The sequence below is a fragment of the Pelodiscus sinensis genome, chromosome 5 (assembly GCF_052426305.1).
Source record: "Pelodiscus sinensis isolate ZL-2025 chromosome 5, ASM5242630v1, whole genome shotgun sequence".
NCBI lineage: Eukaryota > Metazoa > Chordata > Testudines > Trionychidae > Pelodiscus > Pelodiscus sinensis.
In genome coordinates, this window is record NC_143056.1 from 26,591,917 (window position 1) to 26,615,088 (window position 23,172).

The 23,172-nt window shown below is 41.7% G+C and overlaps 1 long non-coding RNA gene across 1 annotated transcript; it reads right to left on the minus strand.

Annotated features, from left to right (window-relative positions):
* Nucleotides 1–1,006: 1,006 nt before the first annotated feature.
* LOC142828957 (uncharacterized) lies at nt 1,007–5,169 on the minus strand. Its single transcript, XR_012903144.2, has 3 exons — nt 3,560–5,169; nt 3,220–3,349; nt 1,007–1,428 (listed from the first exon to the last, which is right to left on the minus strand). It is a non-coding gene; the product is annotated as an uncharacterized LOC142828957 (long non-coding RNA).
* Between the last annotated feature and the right edge of the window lie 18,003 nt (nt 5,170–23,172).

Below are 23,172 nucleotides of genomic sequence, written 5' to 3' on the forward strand. Positions count from 1 at the left end.
ACCTCTCTAGTCCAGCACTTTTGGGACCTGACCAGTGACGAACCACAGAATTTGCCAAAGCATGGGAGATCAATATTGTCTAGCAGCATTACAAGCTTTCCACTGCTTACTGGGCTCTTAGCAGACATTTAGGGGAAATTAAAGCGAAATAAAAGCACAGAACACAGAGACCCAGAACTGCTGGGAAGTGTCACATATATAGAAATGATTCATTGAATCTGAGAGCATACAGGGACCATGGGTCAAAATGGGAGCAAAAGGGGAAAATGTGGGGTCCAATTCATTGCATGTTCACAGGAGCCATGTAGCTTAATCCAGATTCTGCCATCAGTATAGTAGCACAATGCTCCACATATTCCCATTCCGCCATAGGCTTTGTTTTCTTCTGAATTTTAAAATGTCTTATGAGACATTTCTAGCCACACCAATGGTTACTACAAACAATTTCCTGGTGACAGAATAGCCCAACAGTATTACCTTACACAGCTCAATTTCATAGTACTTAGCCCTTTCTGGACCTTTATTTCTATACAAAGGAGAGCATATGGCCCTTTGTTAATAATATGCCTTTTCCTCGATGTGATATGAATAAATAAATCCTCAAACACAATTACAATTATAAATAATACAAAAGTAATATGTGATCAAAAATATTTATTATGCATTAACTGCCAAGTTAGGAAAAATCTAAGCTACTGTATATAAAGACTGCTATCTATTTTTAAATGTATTAACCATTTCAATGTCCATATTAAACAAGATACATTTAGAGCTAAATTGGCCTCCTTCCTAAGCTTCATAAATTTACACATGTGTGCTCCAGGGAGAGAGATAATGCAACCCTAATTGTGTCTTGTTGAACTTGGACATATAGATGGCTAACCCTTTACTAACTTGGTCCTTTTTATATATTAATAACTGTTCCAAACGATGTCTTTTCCTATTAGAGTGTCATTCTGTCAGCAATTGGGCCTGATGAAAAAGACCATGAAGCAGTGAGGCAAAGCAGACTTGGCATGATAGAGAATATGTAACACTCAGCAACAGCCTTTGTTAATTTATTATAAATACCTTGGAGTTTTGGGTTTTTTTAAAAAATTCTCTTCAAGATAAAGCCTTAAAAATAACTTCCACTCTCTCTCACACACACACACTCCTACTCCAAATAGAGACAAAACAATGATCTGCTGTAAAAGCATTGTTTCTCCAAACAGAGATGTCAGATCATTCAGTCAGTGGAACAGTCTGAGTGGTTGAACATTCCTTGTAGCTTCATAAAGATATAACACCTAGCTTTTTTTTCTTCTTCAGATTTGACCCTTTTCATCGATTATACATTCAAACAGTTTATAAAGGTGTCTCAGTATTGTTACCTCCATGTCACAGATAGTGGAAGTGCTGCTGCACCAGTGATGGACAGGAATCTGCCTAAGGTAATACCAAAGGTTAGATGTAGAATTAACAACAGAACCCTTCTGTGTTCTATCCTCTAAACAGGTGTTTCTAAATCTTTCCCAAAGTCAAAAGTTTTGAGACCCTTCTCTTATCTAGCCATAAAGGGAATGGTTGCAAGGCTTCCCTCTGATTTGTTCATGACCCATATGGTCTGCGTCTACACTGGCATGATTTTGTGCAAATACTTTTAATGGAAAAGCTTTTCCATTAAAAGTATTTGCGTAAGAGAGCATCTATACTGGCATGTGCCTTTGCACAAAAGATTTGCTTTTGCGCAAAAGCATCCATGCCAGTGTAGACGCTCTCTTGCGCAAGAAAGCTCTGATGGCCATTTTAGCCATCAGGCTTTCTTGCGCAAGAAATTAACGTTGCTGTCTACACTGGCCCTCTTGCGCAAGAATACTTGCGCAAGAGGGCTTATCCCTGAGTGGGAGCGTCAGAGTATTTGCACAAGAACCACTGATTTTGTACATTACAAAGTCAGCGTTCTTGTGCAAATACTCATGGCCAGTGTAGATAGGCGGCAAGATTTTGCACAAAAGCAGTCGCTTTTGCCCAAAATCTTGCCAATGTAGACACAGCCTTGGACTAACTGCCCCCAGGATGAGTACACACTCATTAAGTCATGTAGACTCAAGTATCTCTGGGTATGTCTACACTACCACCCTAGTTCAAGCTAGGGTGGTAATGTAGGCAACTGGAGTTGCAAATGAAGCCCGGGATTTGAATTTCCCGGGCTTCATTTGCATCTTGCTGGGCGCCGTCATTTTTAAATGTCTGCCAGTTCGGACTCCGTGCCGCGTGGCTACACACGGCATGGAGTAGGTAGTTCGGACTAGGCTTCCTATTCTGAACTACCGGTATACCTTGTTCCACGAGGAGTAACGGTAGTTCGGAATAGGAAGCCTAATCTGAACTACCTAGTTCGTGCCGCGTGTAGCCGCGGGCACGGAGTCCGAACTAGCGGACATTTAAAAATGGCAGCGCCCGGCAATATGCAAATGAAGCCCGGGAAATTCAAATCCCGGGCTTCATTTGCAACTCCGGTTGCCTACTTAACCACCCTAGTTCGAACTAGGGTGGTAGTGTAGACATACCCTCTCAGTTTTGTATGTGACTGACTTTTCCTAACATAACTATATTTTATCACATTTTTGATCAAACAATTTACTATATCAAATAAAGCAGCTGGCACCAACTCTGTATCACCAGTCAGGATACAGACTTTAACTAGATTACACATGTGAGCAGAGCTGGGCATACTCTGCTGACAAATAATCATAGCCATTACAATTTCATGAAGAGCATGAACAATTGCAAAACTAAAACTTCATAGGCCTATTTTTTGGCCTTCCAATATTGGTATTGTTATCTATAAATTCAAATGACTGCCTGGCCCATTTATGACCTTAAATATAAATTGGTGCATATTCATAATACTATTTAATAATTATAGTGCCCAAGCAGGACTAGGGCCTGTTATGCAAGGAGCTGAACAAAAACACATGAAGATACAGTCCTTGCCCCAACAATCCTGAACAATCTAAACACCTGTGTCCATAAAGCAATATCTCATTATATTGATATAGTGCTATACACTAATACAGTGCTTTTTCTTCAAGATTGTCCAAGTGTTTTATAAACATATTCATGCCTCATAATGCACCTGTCTTTCAAAATAGGTAAGTGTTATGCTTCCCATTTTACAGACAGACACACTGAGGCAGAGAGGAATTTAAGCCAACCAATTGAGACATAAAGTACCTGATTTTTCTCAAGTTCTGAGCACATTCTCTCTCTCTCATAGACCAGAGTTGTGGGTACTCAGCATCTGGAAGTCCGGTCCAAGCATCCTCAAGTTCCCCAAGAATAGTAGCCATTTGAAAATGATGACCTAAGGGACAAGCCCAAAATTGCACTGTTAGAACGAGAACCAAGATCCAGAACTCCCTCCTGCCCCATAAGTGTGCTCTTAACTATAAGACCTTATTGCTTATTGAACAAGTTGGATCTGTAGCATAGCCCCTTTGGAGGCTACTACTGTCATCTATTCTATGCTGGGGCATTGGTTCAGTACTTATTTAAAGGGAAGAGTGCCACCTACTGAATCACCAGCACCAATTGCCAATTCCAGCTACAGTACTTAGGATAATGCCTTCGACTGGGTTGCACTGACATCTGAAATGAAGCAAATAAGTTGTTATGAGTCTCAGCATGAAAGTAAAAAAAAACCCATGATGTGAAAAATAGAAATGTTAGCTCATAGAGCAGATGTTGCTAACTGTTGCTAAGCAGTATGATACATGCATGTGTGACTGCATTGCATACGTCAGCTGTGAGGTAAGAATATCTATACCAGAGACACAGAACTGTAACATTCTATGGGCCAGGAGAAAATCTGTCCCTGAGGACTAGGGTCCCCCACAACTGTTTCTAGTGGGATTGCTGAAGCTAGCTGGAGAAGAGGAGACAGAGATTCTATATGACGCAGTGAAAGAAACATGCATATAGATTATATACTTAAAAAACTACCACCTTTCTTTCTCTGTTTTCATCTATGGATCCATCAGTCTGTTTGCAGGGGAACGCATGACTATTCTGCAGCTGATTAGGCTTGCACTGCTAAAATACTATTGACTCTATTCTCACTACATAATGATGGTGCTGTATTATTTATAGCCATAGTCCAAATCATGCACAAATGAGCTTTTTTAAAATAGAATCCAATGTGTGGCATAGTGCCATGTTTGTACCCATGACTAAAAATACATATACAAAGTACCTGGAAAAAATCTAACTAGCTTAATTTTCACAGCAACATATTAAAATATATGGAATGTAGACCTTTAGCAATATGTGTACCTCAAACAATTTATAAAAGCTCTGTAAAAAATACACTAGCAGCAAAATGGTTAAACATGTTATTATTCATATGGCATTCATAGTAAATTGCGTAATAGTTTTCATGTCTTAATTACTTAAATTTTATATTGAGCTATAGTGATATTATCTCTCTTTTTGTCTCCACACAATTGTATTTTATAATAGCTTTTATTAGGGCTTACATGAATGGAATTTAAAATGAATGCATCATTTCTGTTACTTCTGCAGTTGAGGAAAAAAAGAGCACTTTTCTGATATTTGGCATGAAAAGTGCTTTCCTTTGTGTTTTATGACATATAGCAAATTGTATTAGTTAGGGACATATTTTGAACTAAGAGGAATAGAGAACAGTTCTGTCGCTTATAGTAACTCCTTCTCAATGTGAAAGAGGGTGTGAAGTTCAGTATATTAAGTGGTGGGGGGATGCTTGAGCCTATTCCGAATGAAATCAAAGACAAAACTTCCATTGATTCACTCGGAGAAAAATTAGGTCATAAGAGTTTCATCTAGTTAAAACAGACTGTACATTAAAATAGTCTGTCTTCTCCCTGACTTCACCTCCTTGACCACCGTCTCTCATACATCAACCTCTCTGCTCCACCAGCAAAGTCAGCCTTGATACCCTCACAAATGTCTCTGGACCTTTTTCCATGTTATCCCTTATGTTTGGGACACCTTCTCCAAGCCAACTCACTCACCTCATTTAAATCCCTCGCAAAGACTCACATCTGCCACCTCACCTATGCTGAATGTGCAGGATGGATGTAAAGAAAATAAGTATTTGTTTGAAATTGTTAACAGAACCATCAAGACCTGCATGTGTTTTCAATGAGTAGCTGTCTAATGATATTACTGTCATTTTTACCATTCCTCAAAAGGCATTTCAAATTAAAATCACAGGTATTTTAAATATTTCACATATTAGACATTTTTGACACAGTACTTTTAGGATTTGGAGGGGTGAGATTTGGAATATTAACTAGAGTAAAAAAACTGGCATGTTTGAGATATTTTGATCATAAACCAGTAACATACTCTAAATAAAGTCCAATCCTGCTGTCCTTACTTGGGCAAAACTTCTGTGTGTGTGGCAGTTAACGAGATTTTACTCAGAAAGGATTGAGCCATACTATAGCAAAGGCCATTGTCCCAAAACATAGATGAACAAAGGAACAAAATGTATCTCAGTGGGAATATACGTGAGTGATCCTCCAACTTCACATCCAAAGTTAGTGTCTGATTTTGTCCTGAGTTATCCCTGTCTATAACAGGCGGGCAGAAGTTGTCTTTAAGCCCTTTTCCAAAGCCCAGTGCTGGGAAATCTCAAGCTATTATTTCCTTGCTTCACCTATCTCGGTCCTTTTAGGAAATGCAAGGATCTGCCTAGTGATTCCATTCAGTTGTTCCATCAGTTTTCCTAAGTGTAATACCTTCTGTATGGATCTCCAGGAATAGTCATTCATTCTAGGCTCGTTTAGTCGGAAAACTGGTTCTCCCTCCCCGTCTCTTTTTTATTAACATGTCCACACTGTTACTAAACATAAAGGGTTTCTCAAAAAACCAATTTTACCGCATTTGTTTGGGTGTTATATGGATGTTCGGAATGGAAATCAAGAGTACAAAAATAGATTTTGTTGATTTATGAGACAGTCCTGTTTTCAATTCACCATCAGTATGTGCAGACACGATGCAGTCAAGAAATGAAGCATCTGGTTCCCCCACGTTTCATTTATGAACTTTAGCACCAGATGTAAATCATTCATAAAATCCCAAAGTGTTGGAAGGGTCTCTTCCTTCATTTTAACAAACATATACTCCAAGTACTGTACCTAACACTTCACATCATTTGTTATAAAAGATGGGATCTGAATTTTAACGACTTCCAGAAATAAATTTTCAAGGGGGAGGGGAGGGGAGAAAACAGGTGATTGTGGCATTCCTCGTTTCTGACCATGAATTTTCTTTGAAACCAAAAGATGTCACTTTAAGTTATTATATCAAAGCCTACATATTATTTCTTGCATGCAAGGTGTTTTGAAAGGGAACATACCTATTATCTTGTAACTATTCTTCCCCAAATCCTTTCCATTAATGTCACATCCATGTCAATAAACAGTGATTCAGCATCAAATCTGAATAGCTGCCTTGGTCTCATCTGCCAGTGGCCCTCACTCTCCTCTTTCAAATCCCACATTGACTCACCCTTGTTCACACAGCCCCCTCCTCCCTTCTCATCATTCATAATCCCTGCAGCCTCCCTCCCAGAACAGTTCTCTCTGTTTCATTGCATCTGGGTGAAAAATTAAACACCTGCATAAGTGACTGTAGGAAAATGGTCTTAGATTGCATGCTTTTTGGCGTAGGGGCACCTCTTCCCACTCACATAAAAATCCTTGAACACGTGTGCCAGTGTATGCACTCCCTGTCACTGGGGTGACTATATTCCGGGGTGCAGATGCCACCTCCTCGGCCACAAGGCAGCTGGCCGTCTCCACAGTCCGCAGAACTTCCCTGGTCTCAGGGTAACCCCGAGTCCATAAGCGGCCCTGTTTTCAGGGCAGTGTGGCTCAATGGCCAGTGTCAATATATACCCCTTTTATCCAGGACTGTGTGGTCTACTAGCCAGAGTCAGTAAAAAGCCCTCAATACAGGGTAATATTGCCTACTAGCCAGAGTCAGTACGGTTGGAGCTAATGCCCTGGTAGAGGGACCCAGGCCCACCCTGCTCCACTAGGTCCCAACCCAGGGTCCTGTGAGCAGCAGGCCGGTCTGCCACTCCCTTTGCAGGGAATCCGGCTGAAACATGCCGAGTGTACCTGGGTGGGAGAGGCTGCTCCGGCACCCTCCCTGGGTAACTTCCTACCACTTCGGTCGGATCAACATCCCACGTGGTAGCTGGGTCTTCTGGTTCTCCAGCAGCAGCTTCTCCCTGGAACTCTGCAGGGGTTACATTGCGGCCATCTCCCACATCGACGGTTCCCGCCATTGGGGTTACTGGCTGCAGCAGCTCAGGAGCTGCGGCTAGAGGTCCTACTCCTTCGCTGGCCAGCCCAGACTGAGGTGCTCTAGTGCCTTTTATACTGCCCCAGTATTTGGAGCATGCCCAGTCTGGGTGAAGGGGCGAGACTTCCTAGGCCCACAGGGTCTTAGCCCCACTTGCTTCAGAGCAGGACATATACTCCACTTCACATCATAGTTTAAATCTAATATTATTAACAACAGCTTCTTCCAGTTCTTACATGACACTATACAAAAGTAGTAAGCATGCATTTCACGTATTTGGGATGTTCATACTGTATTCAGAATTGGGGAAATCCAGATGCTGAGAAGGGGCTGAGCAGATGCATAGATGGCAAAAGGAACCCTTTACAAAGACAAATGCAGCCCATTGAGCAGGATGGCCTCTGCTGAGATTTAATGGGGAGGGGAGACAGAAAAAGTGTGACTATCCAGATAGTCACTGCTCTCAGCTTTCCCCTGGTTCACCAATGCACTCCTAGTGCTAACACTTGAAGCACCTCTTCCACCCAAAACCCGCCCTCTTTCCTATGTTAAGACATTAGAGGCATAGGCATAATTTGGCCCTATGTACATATAGTATGGTTCATGTATACAATGTATATGGTCTTTATGAGCAATAATACACAGACTACACCTTTTTGTTTGCACCCTACACACTATTATAAGTGTGTTAAAAGGTTTGCCTTGTAAGGTGTCATTTAAAAACTCATTACTTGCTGATCAATAGTATCATGACACAATGCTCATAACAACACTATGGGCTCGTCTACACTGGCCCCTTTTCCGAAAGGGGCATGTTAATTTCACAGGTCGTAATAGGGAAATCCGCGGGGGATTTAAATATCCCCCACGGCATTTAAATAAAAATGTCCGCCGCTTTTTTCCAGCTTTTAGAAAAGCCAGAAAAGAGCGTCTACACTGGCCCCGATCCTCCGGAAAAAGCGCCCTTTTCCGGAGGATCTTATACTTTGAAGTAGGAATAAGATCCTCCGGAAAAGGGCGCTTTTTCCGGAGGATCGGGGCCAGTGTAGACGCTCTTTTCCGGCTTTTCTAAAAGCCGGAAAAAAGCGGCGGACATTTTTATTTAAATGCCGCCGGGGATATTTAAATCCCCCGCGGATTTCCCTATTACAACCTGTGAAATTAACATGCCCCTTTCGGAAAAGGGGCCAGTGTAGACGTAGCCTATATGTAAAGTTATGATCATAAGCTGAAATCATGGCTGAAGTATGTTTCCCAGAGACAAAGGGCAAGTTCACATCTCAGCCAAGTGTCAATAAGGCCGATCAGCCATTTGCTGCAAAATGGCCACTGTTTGAAAAGGAAGGGGACTGGGACAAAAATCTACATTTTAGCAAAAACCCAGCATGGAGTTTCCTTTTTCCCACATAGACTCTTTGGGTATGTCTAGACTACATGGCTCTGTCACCAGAGCCGTGTAGATTAGTTTACTAGACATATCCAAATGAAGTGGCGATTTAAATAATCGCCGCTTCATTTAAATTAAAATGGCTGCCGCGCTGTGCCGATCAACTGTTTGGCAGCACAGTACTGTAGTCTGGACACTCCGCAGTCGATATCAAAGGCATTTGTCAACCTCCTCAATAAACCTCATCCCACGAGGCATACCAGGGAGGTCGACAAACAGTTGATCGGCACAGCGCGGCAGCCATTTTAATTTAAAAGAAGCGGCAACTATTTAAATGGCCGCTTCATTTGGGTATGTCGAGTAAACTAATCTACATGGCTCTGGCGACAGAGCCATGTAGTCTAGACATACCCTTTGTGTCCTGTGCATCAGCTAGAAATATTTTTCAAGAAGGAGACTAAAATTATAGGAATGAGGAACAAACACACCAAGTCATCTCTCTCTTTCTCCTGTCCCATCTTCTGGTCACCGCATCTGAGAAGACAAAAGGAAACAATATGGGGGTGAGGCCCTAACCTGAAAGTTTTCCAGACTCAGTAGTCTGCTACAGCATGTGGTGAGAAAGTTTGTTTTGCAACTATGATAGTTTCTTCAGTAAATACTAGTAAATGTTTAATCTTTATTTTTCTTGAAACCATTTCTGAATTTTATGCCTCATTACTTGTACCCACTTAAAATCTATCTCTTTATAGCTAGTAAAGTTGTTTTACTGTTTTATCTAATCCAGTGTGTTTAAATTGGAGAGGCTGGACTCTATTCAAAATAATAAAACAGGCATATTAAGCCCTTAAAGAAATAATGGAGTTAATGTATTTGCATCATCGAGGAGAGGGCTGGGAATTACAGGACATATTTTTCTGGGGGAAGATCTGAGACTGGGAACAAACTGCAATAAAACCAATGTGAGATCTAGGGTATAACTGGCAGTTTGCAGTTGTACACAGATGCTCAAGGTGCAGCTTGCATAGTGGAAGGCTGCTTGTGAGCATCCTAGGTGGGAGGTCTTATTGAATGGCACTGTAAAGCATTCCAGGTTGCAGGGCAGGATTGACAGAGTCCCTCGCCACCACTACACTGGGCTGGTACAGGTACAGACACCTCCTTGTATATTATCCTCAAGACCAGGGCTACTCAACACGCGGCCTGTTTGCAACCTGTGGTGCAGTTTGGGTTTATGTGGGGCTCAATACGTGGCCAGTGGGTGGGATCCTTTGAACATGGCCTCCACTGGGAATATGCTCCATAACAGCGACTCAATATAATGGTCTTCTGTTGATTTGCATTTTAGTAGTTATATTCCTGGACTGTCATTGCTCATAAAAAGTGCTTTCATGTGGGTGGAAATCGGGTAAATATTGCATTTTATTAATATCAGCAGAACTGACTTAAGTGGGGCCTGAGTGTTGTGTAGTCTTGCCTTAATCTTTGTATTCATGCCTGTCAATGTAAAAGAATCTATTTGCATATATTTGCATATATATTTGCATGTATATGCAACCACACTTAAGTTGCGGCCCTCGGCATGTGCTGAGAGTATCATTGTGGCCCTTGGGGCTTCCAAAGTTGAGTAGCCCTGCTCAAGACATTTCCCTTATGCACTTCAGAAACAATTTCATCTGACATTTATTTTTTGCCATTTCTATAGCACTCATCATGACAGTGGCGGAGCACCTATAGCTCTCAGCTGTGGACAGGCCAAGGGTAGGCTGCATGGATTTGCCAGGCCATGGAGCAGCCAAAAATAAGGATCCATTGAGCTCAATCCACAGAAGCATATTGGGAACATAGCAAGTTGCTTTGGACAAGCTGGGAATGTACCAGGGTCAGGTTCACTGGCTACAAATCTCATAGAAAGGTCACAATTGCTACTATAGACAATGGTTTATAGTATTAATTATGGACATGTTGTATGGATGCCCTGTGCCCTTGGGAAGATAAGCATTTTGTCTCATCTTTGGACCCTGCACCATCCCTAGTTATTCAGCCTCTGCAATGGGGATGAGAATCGTTCCTTAAACTGTTTAAAAGAATCTTTTCACCCACAATAAAAATGCAACATTCTCTGCGGTGAACCACTGCACATGTTCAGCAATGCGAACAGAAACACTGTATACAGATTAAGGCAATAAATGGAGACGATTGCATCTAATTGAAACTTATGGGGATATTTTGGTGCAATATTAGGTACCAAAGTTGAAATTTGGCCTGAATATTGGTCTTAACATATCTATTCATAAGAAATGGGTTCTGCGAACTTTCTTGGTCACGAGATCAGTGTCTTATTTTCACGCATTGTCCAAAAGACTTCATTTCTAGGAATACAAAGTCCTTTTGGCCTAGATGTTGTAAGCTTATTAGAGGTGATCAAGGAATGGGCAAATGATTTAATGAAAAGTTTCCAAATATCTCACAGGGTTCAGAATGGACTCCTTTTCCATCTCCTCCGTGGTATTTCTTACCAAAAATGTTTACTGAAATTGTTATTAAAATAATGTTTAACTTCCTGAAAATCCCAGTTTTTAGTATGAAAATTCAACTTTTGGTAAACAAAAAAATTCAAAATCAACTTTGATCAATAATGTATAATAGAAAATTTTTGCAAAAGATAGAAAATATCAGGTTAACCATTTTTCCTGATGTTTTGCTTTTATTTTAAATAGTTGAGTTTTGATTAGAAAACTTTGATCAGAAATTATGATTAGCTTTCTTTATAATGTTTAATGGAAAGAACACCCACCTACTCCAAAATTCATCCTGTTTCATTAGATGTGAATTGGCAAGGCTTCAAAAATTCTGCAGTATATTTTGTACCCAACTGCACTTCAGTGTAATTTTCTCTGAAAGAAGCTGATTCTAAAATTCTCTCCAATTCCCCTCTCCACATACGTATTGTTGGGGAACTGGACACATACATGTATTTAACTAGATATTTAACACCATTCCACTCTCTCTGTTTTCCTGTGTATTTCTGTATTGTTTTGTAATATGAGTCCAGATTCTGAAAGCCATATTCATGTTCAGTGGTCGCTTATGCCATGAGTAGTCCTCACTGATATCAATGAGACTACTTGAGAAGTAAGATACTACTAGTCAGTAAGGGTTTCAAATCTGGCCCTTACTTTGTAAACAGAGTGGCATATACTTACAACATTTAAATGATATGGCATTTATATTTTCTTCTCTTAGAATTTGTTGCAAATGTCAACCCACTTCCAATGTATGCATAAATATTACACACCTTCCAAAGATATTTTACCTCACTTTGCATTCTTTATTTTATCTACACTGACAATCCATGCAAGGGGAAGGAAAAACACCAGAATCCAAATGAGCCTGGTGGAGGAATTTTGTTCAGACAAATGACTAATGTCATGCCCGCTATTTGAGAAGCACAGTTAACTATTTTATTCCCCTCCCTATCATGTCAGAGGTTGCAGATTGATCCTTTCAAAGCTCCACAGGCAGAACTGAACAGTCTCATTCCCATCCCTCAGTGACTGGGTGGTCTCTCTCAAACTCACCAGGAAAAGAATACCACCACCTTGATCCATAATGGGATCATCCATTTCAGTTGTCTGCTCAGGCTTCCCAGAGATTTATTTGCTGAGATAAAGGCAGTAAAATCCTTCCCGCTAGCCCTCCCACCCTCACCACCACAAACCCAGACATGCACAATTTTTTAACTGGTCAAAATGTTCAGTAACATCTCACTGGGGAATGGGATCCCTCTTGTATATATTTATGTGGTTTCCATTATCATTTGATAAATGTGTTATGACACACTATTTACCTCCATCAGCAGCTCTGGGGAGCTTTGAGTAGCTCCCTTTCCCACCTCTGCCACCCACTAGGAATTTCACTGATAAATCATAGTCCTGGGTTAAAACAATGCATTTCAGTGCTGAAAAGGGAGAAGAAATTCAGGATCAGGTTCATTAGAAGAGCTTCTGGCTTCACTTCTCTGCTTCTGTTAGATGCATAGGAACTGCTTCTCAGTCTGGTAGTCTTTGTTTTAGTCACCCTTATTTTGTCTCTCAGGGGCAGGTGCAGTTTTCTATCTGCTGCTATGATTCACCGTCCTTGGATCCTCCAGAGAAACACTCTGCATACAGTCCTGGTACAAGTGGGAGCAAGTGCAGGGAAGTCAATAGCACTGTACCCATTTCTACCGTGTTTGAATTTAGCCTTTTGTGTCCAAGAGCAGAATGTCTGCTGACATGTACAATATAAAGGATCTGAAGCAAAATCTTCCAGTTGAAAAGAAATTTATATTTAACTCAATAATCAAATAATTCTTTGCATATGCACATTCAATGATCTATAACAATTGGAAAGAGTCTCAAGTATTTTTCTGTGTGAACCATCTGCCCTTAAACTGGTGATGAAATAAGCATCACTGTGGCAACTCTAAGGAAGAGTGGTAACAGGGAAATATTGAAAGCAGTTCTATTTGTTGTTATTGTTGTTAATGAGATTTGGCAACTTAAAACCAAAGAGACAGCACCATAATCTAGGTTTTCAGAAGTGACTAGGGGTTTAGGAAATTCAGTTTATGTGGGGGCCTAACCTGAGACCTCTTAAAGAAATCTGGGCATGTGGGGTAGGATCTACCAAGGGACTTAGACATTGCAATGCTGAATATCTAGAAAAATAAGGGGACCAACACCGCAATCCACAAAACCTGAGATAGGTGCCAACGCTCCCTATATAATATCTGGGCAGAGATAGGTGCCTAAGAATGTGGTCCACCAAAACCAGCTTACTTAGCTAATAGGAAATGCTGACAATAGAGGTGTGTCCTAAACCCTACCCTTTTCTTGGAGATAGGCCCCTTTGTTTAGGCTGCAGGAATATGCCTAGCTCAGTTCAGCAATCCACGAACGTGAACCTAAGGCATTTCTTAGGGGAATGAGTTGACACCAGCCCATGCCACATAAAATAGAGGAGGAAGTGTCCACCTCCACCAGACAGATTTTGAAGGAAGTCTGTTTCAGTACACAGTCTCTAAGGCTGTGTCTACATTGGCATGATTTTGCACAAAAGCAGCTGCCTGTATGTCTGCAGCATGATTAAACAGCCCCGTACTCTGAGTTAGCTAACAAGAGCCAGCTATGGGTATTTAGACATTGTGTAGACGTACCCTGTATTTTTTAGCACCAACCCCAAAAGAGTGGAAGATAGATTCTTCCCCATGAACAGAAGTCTACAGTAACAACCCCCCCCCAAAAAATATACTCTCCTACATTTGAACACTAACAAAATAGTTTAGCAAATCTCTGTCAAATAAAATTTAGAACTATAAGCTAGATAATGAATGGACTGATACATCATTCCAAGGTTATATTAATATATGATGTTATGCAACAAAAGCAATATGCCAGTATAAGTACATGTGATGTATTATAAAAATGATACTTCAAGCCTAAGCAATAGTAAAAGAAAAAAAAAGCACTACCAAGTCAATCATGGCTAAAATATAGTTAGTGGTACAAATACAATTAACTGAGGACTCATCATCTGACTCAGTTAATAACAAATGTAGCAAGAGTGGCTATTCTGAAATAAGGCTATATGAAATAAGTCATATTTCTATGTTTCTGAGTCCCGATTTTTACAGTGTTTGTTGTTGCACTTTTCTGCCTCATCAATGCTATTTTAAAACATGTACACTCAGCTCATAGTAACAGTGAAGAAAAACACAAAATTCCCTTTGATCACACTAAAAAAAGAGTGAGTTAAAATACAGGATGAAACCCGCTGGAAATTTCATGTGATATTCTATGACTTTGCTAAGAAAACTTGGAGAAGTTGGTAAAATATATTTATTGTCTTTGTAATAAGAAATCCCCACAACCTTATCAATTGGTCATCAAGTCATTGGGATATCTCCAGGTTTTGAACATTTAACAACTGTAGAGTAGTGCTAGTGGAAAAAAATAGAAATCTCTCTGTGTGAAATTTTTTGTAACATTTTCCACTGTTTATTTTGACCATTGTGTGAACATTTTTGCAACATATTTCACTATTTATTTTCCCCCTCAATATTCTAAATATTAATGAAAAATATGACAAAGTTTTGCAAATTTTTAAAGACAGTCAGCTTTAATGTACAGAATAACCAGGCACCATAACATAAAAGGCTTGATTAGATAGATCAGATTATTTAATCAAATTTTAGATCTCCTACTAAATCTACCTAATCTAAGGCCTCTATAGCAGTTTAGATCAAATTTAGCTGAATAAGATCGATTTTCTAAACAATGTGACCACACAGCCAAGCCTGTTGTATCAACCTTAAGGACCACTGAAATTTATGTTAGCTACTCCTGATTTTGTGTGGAGTAACACTATCCTGACCTCGCATGATTGAGTTTATGGTAGTGTATGGTGTATGAAGGCACGGACTCCGGCCGGTGCAAGCACGAAATCATTTTATTGCAAGATTACAACTATCTTTATACCCTCTCAACTTCCTAAAAGTCCACATCCTGCTTTTCACAAACTGTGCTTTTTCACAGCCCCAACACAGCATTCTCGAAGGTTGTTGACTCGGGCAGATGTTGTTATTGTTGGCTCAGGACTCTTGATTACGCACGTTCCCGCTGACTCTCGGATTGTCCTCCAAGGTCTGCAGCTTTTCTTGGTTTTGTCCTTGGGATGCCCTGTCACGCGGCCAAAGCACTAAACTTGTTGATTCTCTACAGTAGTGTAGACACAGTGTTGGTGCAAGCTGAAGCTCTTGGCCTCCAGGAGGCATCTCACAGTTCCCCGCTCAGACCGCTCTAGCCAGAATTTACGCCTGTACTGCTCTCCAGGTGAACAGACAAAAGCCCCAGGAAAATTTTAATTAAATTTTCCACGTGGCCAGCGTTGGCACACCATGGCACATGAGGACAAGACTTTGACCAAACAGAGTACTTCTGCTCCCATGGGCTCCAGTTCCCAAGGGTGAAAAAGAGCTCCAGCATGGAGTGTCCCAGAGATCTTGGATCTCATTGAGATCCATTTTCTCCCAGCTCTGAACCAGCAAGTGGAACATGGACATTTACATGAAAATTGCAAGCTTTCTGGTGGCTAAAACCATTCCAGGGACACCCAGCAGTACCACGTCAAAATCCAGGAGCAGAGGCAGTCCTACAACAAGGTGAAGGAGACAGTGGACAGTCTGGTGCAGCACCTCACAGATGTGGCTTCTGCGAGGAGCTGGATGCCATTCTGGGGAGGAAACTTGACCAACTTCAGGAACCTAACCGTGGAGTCCAGCTAAGGCACTCCTGGTGTCAGTGCGGAGGACAGAGTGGTAGCAGAGTGGGAGTAGGAGAAGCATGAGGAGCATGACTAGCCAGCGATCAATGAGAGCCAATATCTGTTCATGATGCTGGAATCAGACACCCCTCCTCCAAGTATTTCTCCCAACTGGGCACCGACCTCGGGGAAGGAACTTCTGGTGAGTTCACAATTTTTTTCTTATTACAAGTGGGCTGAGACATTTGTGCTCTGTGCCTACACAGTGCAGGGGGCCCAGAACAGCTTGTTAATGTGTCTCCAGATGGAGCAAGAGTCTTGTCTGCACAGCTCCATGAGGCTCTCAGCAAGGAACTCTGTTCTTTCTCACAAGGTTTGGAGAGGTCAGCCTTAAACCGTCCTCCATGAATAGGACATCTTCCCACACCAAGCCACCAGTAAGTGGACTGGCATCACTGAACCACAAAGCATTGCAGCATGAGGCCCGGCCACATTCAGTCAGCATCTGCTCCCTATCACTTTGAGTGATTGAAAGACTGATGTGTCCTATGGCAACCTGGATGAAGGAGGGGGGGAACCTATAAACACTCTCCTTGGGAGGCCAAATGTGCTGGACTTACATCCCCACCTTCCTGCAGACTGAAAAGTAGCACTCTCCCCGTGAGTACATCTATACTGTAGCCTTTTTTGTGCAAAAACATATGCAAATGAGGCTAAGCATGGAATATCACCGCACCTCATTTGCATAATTAACAAGCACCCATTTTTGCGCAAGAGCCTTTGGCGCATAAAGGAGCCGTCTACATGGCTCCTTTTTGCGCAAAAACCCCTCTTGCGCAAGAGTCGTTCTTCCACATTTTTTTCCCAGAAAAATGGCTCTTTATTGTGGCCATAAACCAGGCCTCATGCTGCAATGCATGCAAGAGGGGGTTTTTATGCAAAAGCCTCTTGCGCAAAAATGGACACTCATTAATTATGTAAATGAGGCATGGCAATATTCCACGCTTAGCCTCATTTGCATATATTTTTGCGCAAAAAGTTTACAGTATAGATATAGCCCAGGAGGCTGCATGAGCTGGACACACACACACACACACACACACCTCTGTAGGCTGGGAAAGTAGCATTGTTCGGGAAAGCCACGTGTACCGGAAACAGTATGTGCTGGACACAGCAGGAAGCAACCCTCTCCAGTCTTCATCCCTCCCTTGTTCCCCACCCGCCTGTAAACTCCTGCCCTGACTGGCCCCTTATCATGCCTGCCTCTGAACCACATGTGTCCAGATGCTCTCCTGAGAATCCTGTACACCTGCTGTAAAGTGCCTGCTTTAAAGCAAACATTTGGCCTTGCACAGAACACATCTCCATTGTTTTTAGGTAGACCTTCAGTGTAGGCTAGTGGTCTCCAACCTTTTTAAGCACAAAATCACTATTTGAATTTAAGGATCTACCTCAAGCCCAAAAACCCTTGCCCAGCCGCCTTCCCTGTGGCCCTGCATCTACACTACCCCTTCTCCAAGGCCCCACCCTGCTCACTCTGTGATGATGGGGGACATGGAAAGGGAGAAAGGAACACCCTGACATCAGCACCCCTTTCTTCCACCCTGCACAGCAAGCAGGATGTTCCTGGGGGCAGTTCCAAGACAGCTGAAGACAGCCTCCCAGCCAAACCAGTCAGGATCACTTGTCAGAGGTTCCAGGATCTACCAGTAGATCCCAATCTACTGGTTGGTGACCACTGGTGTAGGCTAAGAGATTAGGGTTGGGATTACCACAATGTATCTACTGTAACATGCACCCTTGCAACATTTCATTTCAGCTGGGACTGCAAGCAAGCTCTCTGTGTGCTTCCCCATTGCAAGCTTTCAGAGGGCTATTGCCACACACTTCTGCAGGATCAGAAGAGTCTCATTTGGGTATTCTGGCACCTCAGGGCATGGAGAAGCCATTCTCAAAGTTCAAGAAAGTGGCTTTGCACATTTGGAAATGTTTCAGCCACTACTGATTGTCCCATCTCTGCATCTCAATGTGGTCCCACCAGTCTGTACTTCTCTCATAGCACACCACTGGATCCACAGCATAGCTCAGAACGCAAAGCTGCCTATGGGACATCAATCTCTGGGTCAATGGCAGGTTCCTTAATGTGGACCCACTACTTCAGACTGTATTTGATTCTTCCCCATGATAAGAACATGGACCTTCAACTTTGAAAAACTGGGTGTCCAGAAACTGACCATATTAGATCCAACATTGTAGCGAAAGAAAAAAGGACAATAGAACACCTGACTGATAATTCTATTACAAAGGTTTTGAACTATTTAGAAAATCTTTTTAACAAATACTTAACAGGATCAGTTTCACCTGATTAAAAATGATTTCCTGTCATGGTCACACATATGACTGGGTCATTTTGTGTGCTTGCATCTCCCTATATAGTCAGGTAAGTGGCTTAGCAGTCACACTCCCCATGGCGATGACTCAGTGCACTGCTTTTCCTGTTTTATTCTATGAAACACAATAATTTGATGTGACTAACACAGCTCATTTTGATGAGTCACAGAGCCAGGAAATGTACAGAAACTACAGTTTTCTAAAAAGTGCAGCCCAAATGCCTGCTAGAAAAACAAAGTTTAACAAAATGCTTCAACTTTTAAACAAAACAACTACCAAAAAAACCAAACAAACCCCAGGACCTTTCTGTGAACCAAGTTTCAGATTTTAGTGTCCAGCTGTTTGTAGTTGCTGTTGCAAGTAGTGTAGCTAGTTGGATTGATAGGAAAACCCGTAGCCTCTGTAGCGGTTACAGGTGCCCTTGGTTCAGTCAGGCCATTTGGGCTGACATTTTCCAACCTTCCCAAGGGATTTTAGATGCCCAAAGTTTAACACAAATTGGATGACCAAATCCCCTCAGTAGCTTTGAAAATCTCAAACTTGTGGTAATTTCCCCCCAAGGGATCAGATTGTTTAAATTGGTTCTGGAAAGTGATAATTAGAATCATCCCTTTCCATCTCCCTTCCTCACATTCATGGACCCTACAAACGAGAGACGGCGTTAGATTCCACCCCAGACTTCATGGTTGAGATGGTGCACAGAATCAGAGTATCTCCAGACAGCCTTTCCATTGCCTCATAACTTCCTTGGTCAAAGCAGCACAGTCTTTTCCATTACTAGGTGGACTTTCTGCCTAGGTGGCCCTCTGGCAAGATTGAACTTGTTGAATTTAGGCAAATAACATTATGAAGTTTATTCTTTCTGCTAAAAAAGGGAACGAGACAGACAAAGGTGACAAAAATGTCATTCCACACTGTACAGCTAGGGAACTAGGACACAGCAAGCTTGAGGAAATTGCCCAAGGTTTGTAGAAGAACTGGGCATTGAATCAAAAACATTCAAGCCTCACTCTAGTGCTATCAACATAAGATCATTCAGCTTCTATGACCTGTCTTGCTCATATACATGGTTATTGATGCCGTGTCCTGAAGTGTTTCTATACAATAGAATAAACCCCATCTAAATACCAGATAACAATATTTAGAATATTTCACACATCAGGATGTCTTCATGAAGAATTCTTTAATTTTTATTTTGCTAAGCTGTTATAGCCAGGGAAAAGTGCTGCCGAAGTATTTGTTCTGGCTCCCTCCACAAGCTATTGGAAGCACCCTCTGACCATAATATTATCACCTTTCCCCTTAGAGTGATTGCCAATGAAATACTCTACTGACCAATGAAAAATTAGAATAATAGAATAATAGGACTGGAAGGGACCTCGAGAGGTCATCGAGTCCAGCCCCCCGCCCTCAAGGCAGAACCAAGCTCCGTCTACACCATCCCTGACAGATGGCTATCTAACCTGTTCTTAAATATCTCCAGAGAGGGAGATTCTACCATCTCCCTTGGCAATTTATTCCAATATTTGACCACCCTGACAGGTAGGAATTTTTTCCTAATGTCCAATCTAAACCTCCCTTGCTGCACTTTAAGCCCATTACTCCTTGTCCTGTCCTCAGAAACCAAGAGGAACAAATTTTCTCCTTCCTCCTTGTGATACCCTTTTAGATATTTGAAAACCGCTATCATGTCCCCCCTTAATCTTCTTTTTTCCAAACTAAACAAGCCCAGTTCATGAAGCCTGGCTTCATAGGTCATGTTCTCTAAACCTTTAATCATTCTTGTCGCTCTTCTCTGCACCCTTTCCAATTTCTCCACATCTTTCTTGAAATGTGGCGCCCAGAACTGGACACAGTACTCCAGCTGAGGCCTAACTAGTGCAGAGTAGAGCGGCAGAATGACTTCACGAGTTTTGCTTACAACACACCTGTTGATACAACCTAGAATCATATTTGCTTTTTTTGCAACAGCATCACACTGTTGACTCATATTCAACTTGTGGTCCACTATGACCCCTAGATCCCTTTCCGCCATGCTCCTTCCTAGACAGTCGCTTCCCATCTTGTATGTCTGGAACTGATTGTTCCTTCCTAAGTGGAGCACTTTGCATTTCTCTTTATTAAACCTCATCCTGTTTACCTCTGACCATTTCTCTAACTTGCTAAGGTCATTTTGAATTATGTCCCTATCCTCCAAAGAAGTTGCAACCCCACCCAGTTTGGTATCATCTGCAAACTTAATAAGTGTACTCTCTATCCCAATATCTATATCATTGATGAAGATATTGAACAGTACGGGTCCCAAAACAGACACTTGAGGAACTCCACTTGTTATCCCTTTCCAGCAGGATTTAGAACCGTTAACAACAACTCTCTGACTACGGTTATCCAGCCAATTATGCACCCACCTTATCGTGGCCCTATCTAAGTTATATTTGCCTAGTTTATCAATAAGAATATCATGCGAGACCATATCAAATGCCTTACTAAAGTCTAGGTATATGACATCCACCACTTCTCCCTTATCCACAAGGCTCGTTATCCTATCAAAGAAAGCTATCAGATTAGTTTGGCATGACTTGTTCTTCACAAACCCATGCTGGCTATTCCCTATCACTTTATTACCTTCCAAGTGTTTGCATATGATTTCCTTAATTACCTGCTCCATTATCTTCCCTGGGACAGACGTTGAACTGACCGGTCTGTAGTTTCCTGGGTTGTTCTTATTCCCCTTTTTATAGATGGGCACAATATTTGCCCTTTTCCAGTCTTCTGGAATCTCCCCTGTCTGCCATGATTTTTCAAAAATCATAGCTAAAGGCTCAGATACCTCCTCTATCAGCTCCTTGAGTATCCTGGGATGCATTTCATCAGGACCTGGTGACTTGCTGACATCTAACTTTCCTAAGTGATTTTTAACTTGTTCTTTGTGTATCCTATCTTCTAACCCAATTCTTCTGACCCAATCATCAGCCCCTCAAAGAAGATACCAACAGGAGCATTATTGTCTTATTCTTTCTTTAGTGAGATGAGGAGGGTATATAAAGAGCTTTCTTAATAGCCCATAAGCACTACCTTAAAGAGCTACATACATTTTTGTTTTCATTCTCCCCCCACAGGCAAAAGGCTCTCTTTCCATCCCTTGGATAGGCCAAAAGGGGAGCTGAGAAAACTGCCCAAGAGCTCAAACATATCTTCTACATGGGGAACAGGCCAAACTCTGGAGCAGATTCTAGAGGGAACCGAGCTCTGAGCAGAGCTTTGGATGGCTATTCTCTATAGTGCCTGTACTACTCCAGCTGCAGCAGATCAACTGTGATTGAGGATTTGACCGGGGGGACAGGCTATAGAAAATGCTCATCAGTGTGGTCTTCTAACTTTATGAAGTCAATGGCACAGATGAGTCAAGCAAACCTCAAAATATTGCATGCATTATGTTTCTTTTTTACTAAAAATATGTTACTTATTTCAAAATAATGAGAAGCATGATTTTTAAAGGAAATGGCAGCCAACAAAGTGTATGAGGCAAAACTTTCTAATAAATGAGATTTACTATGGAAAAACATCCAATAATTGCATTTTCAGGGGAAAGGTCATTGGTACTTAGAAAGAGGTTAATAGAACAATATTAATCGCTTTCTACAGTGCGAGAGAGATAGATGCAGTATTAATATGAATGAAAAATAGGAATAAGGATGCTCCCTGTTACCAAAGTTAGGCTAAAATTCGAAAGGTCAAATTCTTCCCACATGTGCCCCAAAATAAGGAATTAAACAGTATAAACTGTTATCAAAGTCTTTTCAATAAATGAATTTCACTGAAAATAGCAGAAATAAAATGATCAAAAATTTTAGCCTTAAGCTAACAATTAGAAGCAATGCTCAATCTGTATGTTTCTGGGAAGCTTGTAAAGGAAAATTGCTGATGATAAAACTCAATATGACTCTATTACTGAACTTCTACTGAGAGAACTTCAGCAGTTCTATCTGGCTAATACTCCAGACCAATTTTCTTAAACAGTGGAAAATGACCATAGATAAAAATAATGGGCAATGTACATTAATACTAATGATACATTGCTTTTCATCAAGAAGTCTGCAAGGGTATGTCTACACTTGCACCCTAGTTCGAACTAGGGATGCAAATGTAGGCATTCAAAATAGTCAGTGAAGCAGGGATTTAAATATCCCACGCTTCATTAGCATGATCTCGCCGGCGCGTTACTCCGCTCAACAGCTGTTTCAAAAGTGAAAGTGCGCGCCAGGACATGTTAGTTCAAACCAAGTCCTGGACAGCCGTTGCTCTGCTCCTGGCTTGCCTACCTTTTAGAGGGAAACAAAGTTTTTGCTCTGGTTGCCCTGCTTCCTCGGACACCACAGCAGTTTATTTTCAGGTTTGGTTTTTTGCTTTGCACTGTGTTTTTGGCCATGGAGCCTGAGCGACTCCTGGGCAGGCGATGGCCCCACACTGTGATGATGGAAGTTCTGCTGCATCTTCATGAGATCATCATGACGTTTGCGGCAGAGCTGGATTCAGAGCCCAGCTTTGAGCCCCTCAGGCTGCAGCCCTACTGCCCTTGCTCCCGAATTTATTCCTGGAGAGGCGAGATTGGAGGCTGGACACCAGTTCTGACTGGTGGGACTGGCTTGTTATGCAACAGCAGGACGACAACCAGTGGCTCCGAAACCTCCAGATGTGGAAGTCCACCTTCCAGGAGCTTTGTGCCTGGCTTGCCCCTGCCCTACAAC